This window comes from Pteropus alecto, unplaced genomic scaffold (genome assembly GCF_000325575.1).
Source record: "Pteropus alecto unplaced genomic scaffold, ASM32557v1 scaffold155, whole genome shotgun sequence".
Taxonomy (NCBI): Eukaryota; Metazoa; Chordata; class Mammalia; order Chiroptera; family Pteropodidae; genus Pteropus; species Pteropus alecto.
Window position 1 is genome coordinate 23,021,034 of NW_006438113.1, and position 3,946 is coordinate 23,024,979.

At 36.7% G+C, this 3,946-nt stretch overlaps 2 pseudogenes; both read left to right on the forward strand.

Annotated features, from left to right (window-relative positions):
- The first annotated feature begins 648 nt into the window (after positions 1-648).
- On the forward strand, positions 649-767 carry LOC112482770 (annotated as a pseudogene).
- A 1,823-nt stretch (positions 768-2,590) lies between these two features.
- LOC102880946 lies at positions 2,591-3,110 on the forward strand (annotated as a pseudogene).
- The last annotated feature ends 836 nt before the right edge of the window (positions 3,111-3,946 follow it).

Below are 3,946 nucleotides of genomic sequence, written 5' to 3' on the forward strand. Positions count from 1 at the left end.
GCCAGGAAGGGCTCTTCCCTGTCTTGAAGTTTAGTTCATTGAATACTTGATGCTTTCACAGCTCTCTGGTGTCCTTAAAATAAAATTTATTTTTGTTATACATTTTTATTCTGCTGTGGGAGCTTTGTCTTACTGCATCCCATTGCATTTTACTCAGAAGCAGAATCTGGAAACATGCTTCTTTCAAAATACATCACAGATGTAGAAAAGTTACTTATCCTCAAATCCAACCACTCGGGTATAACAACTCTCTCTATATATGTATGTCTAAGTGTTTATTTTAGGACAGCACACTCAGGAGAGTCTTAATTCATAATACTGACTTCATTTTTCTCATTAGCATCTTATATCATTAAGTCACTCTAATGACAAAATATAGAGATGTAAGAATGTGTCTAATTTCTTATTCCTGTGATATTATTTCTCTTAGTCCTTCAGGCAAGGTCTTGTGACCGATCTTCTGGGTAATATGGCTAAGTCTGTGCTATTTTCTCTCTACTCATGTATGTTTAAAGTTTATAGTGAAGATTTTTTTATTCTAAAATAATTTCCTCTATTAACATTTTAGTTGGGATATATATGGATTATAAGCTAGTTGACCTTGGACAATTTAAACTCCATGAGCTTTTTTAAAAAAAATCATCTTTAGTCTATGGCCATGCTATCCTGAACAAGCCCGAACCTGTCTGATCTTGGAAGCTAAGTAGGGTCAGGCCTGGTTAGTACTTGGATGGGAGACCACATAGAAAGACCAGGTTCTACAGGCATAAAAAATAAAAAAAAATAAGAGATTGTAAACTGACAGGGTCTTTGCAATCTGTAAGGTCAACCAAGAGTTGCCTCGCCTAAAAAAAAAAAAAATCATCTTTAATTGAGAATGATAACCTTGACTGTCAATATCAGTTTATTATTACTACCATTATCCTTATTTTTAAATGATTCTTCTTTTGTGAGATTGTTTCGAATAACAAATCCACTAATGAACATAAAAATCCTTTGCAAATGATAATCTTCATTCAATGTTATTTATGGTTCTTATGACTAGCAGAATTAATAGGTGACAACTAGGAATATCCTATATTTGCAAAGATGTGAAGCTTAAAAGTAGGAAAAATATCAGATTTGATGTTAGGAAATGAAGGTTATTAGATCAGTAAACTTATCAAAATTAGTATGACATAAAATACAAAAAACCCCATCAAATTTATAAGACATTTTGTACATGCTGGTACTTCTGCTTTGGTGACAAAATCAGGACACAAAAGGTTTTTATTCACTCTTACCTGGAGCAATCAGCTTTCAAATAGTGTATATCAAAGCGTTTATATCACAAAACAAAGATTTCAAAAAAGTGTCTGAAAAAAATGTCTTGTATAATTTGTTTCTAGTTGCAATGTATTTGTCATATCAGACAAGTCAGATTTACTCAGGATTGATTTTTCACCTAATTTTTAAGTGAAATTAGACAGGTTGTTGATAAAATATTCAAAGGTGGTTTTAACTACTTCTTTTGAGTTGTTAATAACAAAATATCCTTTTCTTGCCTCTAGCAAACCCAGAAGCGCAAATTACATTTAACATCCAGATGGCATATATTTTTAACATTCATTAAAAGCAAGAATAACAAACTGACATGCCATAGTTACTACTGTCAAGCCTGTAGAAGTATATTCACAGTTTATATGAAATTGCTTGTGTTTTGAAATAAAATTTGTATTGCAGTGATATAAATATAGCTTTTATTGTGATAGCAAGGTAGTGTGATACAGAAGAAAGAAGTCTAAACTAGAAAACAGGATTGGTTCTGGTTCTTACTCTGTCACATTATGTGGGTAAGTTTGTTCAAGTCTTTTAACTCCACCAGACCTTAGCTTCTTTATTGGCCAAATGACAAGGTTGGAGTAGACAACTCTTAAGGTTTCTTTTAGTCCAAAAATGTTTTAATTGATAAACCGTGTACCCAGGTGAGTAAAAAAACGTAATTATTATTATTATTTTCTGTGGATCAACTTAAATTCTTTAAAGTGTCTCTTCTGCCTGATACCAGACAATGTAATTTTGGTTTGTGGTTGCTAGATTTTGTCTAGTGACACTTAAACCCAATTAGTTAACGATCATCCCTTCTTTCTCATTCACTATCGCTTCGGTGGCATCTTAATTGCTATAGTGTCAGGTGGGGTTACCTGATCATCTGTTTGTGTTTACCCATGGTGGCATCTGTTGAAATGTACAGTCTCCCATATGGTTCACAGGCATTGCAGCCTTTCATGGTGATGTCTTCTGAGTTATCTGAATTCGGCTCTGTATAGACCAGGTCATTCCCACTGTAGTTCCTCTGTTACAGTCAAAGATGCTTCCAGGTAATCTTGTGTTTCCTTCCCTCTCTCCTTCCCTCTCTTCCTCCCTTTCTCCCTCCTTCTCCCTCTCCATCTCCCCCGCTCCCACTCCTCCTTTCCCTCTCCCCTTCCTTTCCTCTCTCCTTTGCTCTCTCTAGCTCTTGCTCTCTCCTTTTTCTCTCCTTGCACTCAAGGAAATCTTTGTCAAACACGAACTCATGCTTCTCGGACCTGGTGGAGCAGGAGGCATCCTCATGGAAGTTGACATCCGCCTCAGCAAAGATGAAAGGTTTGGTGCAAGGAGCCCAAGATCCAAGACATCTACCTAAGGCTGTTCATCAAGCTGTACAGGTTTCTGGCCAGATGAGCCAACTCCATCTTCAGCCAGGTAATGCTAAAGATGTTGTTTATGAGTTGCACCGACTGGCTGCCTCTGTCCCTTTCCCTGATGATCTGGAAGGTGAAGCTTTCTAGCCAGGAAGGCAAAACCACTGTGGTTGTAGGGACTACAATCAATGCCGTGTGTATTCAGGAGGTCCCTGAACTGAAGGTGAGGGTGAGTGCACTTCATAGGAGCAGCAGTGTCCATAGCTGTATCCTCAAGGCCATGGGCAAGATCTTCACTTTCGATCAGCTGACCCTGGGCTCCCCCTAGGGCTGTGACATTGTCCTGCTCTCTGGTCCTTCCGAGGGCTGAGCAGTGTACAAGTATTTCAGAAACACCCCTGGAATCCCACACAGCCACATCAAATCATACTGCACTCCAAGGGCTAGGCATAGGAGCAGGCCAGGGACCAAGGTGCCATCTGTGGCTATAAAAACCAACTCCAGATCCTGGCATGTTATTGAAAAGATTTTGGATGTTGAAAATAAAATAAAACAAAAAAACCCCACAAACTCACTAATTGAACACAAGCTAATTAACAGAGTCTTCAGTGACCACACACAGCAAGGAATAAAGTCTACAGTAATAGCTGGGCAAAGTCACTAAACAATGGATTACTACAACCTTCAACAATCAATAAAACATCAAACCATTGATAAAAGGGAGAATATGTTTTCCAGAATTACCACATTATAATATTCAAATGTGCAGTTTTCAAAAAAAATATCACAAGATATACAAAGAAACAGGAAAGTACTATTCAAGGAACAAAATAAATTGACAGAAACTGTCCTGGAGGAAACTTAGATATTGGACATCCTACAAAATGACTTTAAAACTGTCTTAAAAAAACTTTAAAAAATTGTAGTATGCTATGTAGAACTTACAACTTGCCATTTTAACCATTTTAAGTGTACAATTCAGTGGCATTAATTATATTCACATTGTTTTGCAACCATTGCCATCATCTCCAGAATTTTTACATCACACGAAACAGAAACTCTGTATTCGTTAAGCAACAACTCATCATTCCTACCTTGCTCTAGCCCTTGGTAACTTATAATGTACCTTCTGTAACTATGACTTTGCCTATTCTAGATATTTCCTGTATGTGAAATCATACATATTTGTTGTTTTATTTCTGGCTTATTTGACTTAGCATAATGTTTTCAACATTTATTACTATTGTAGCATGTATTAGAAATTCAACCTTTTTATGGCTGAA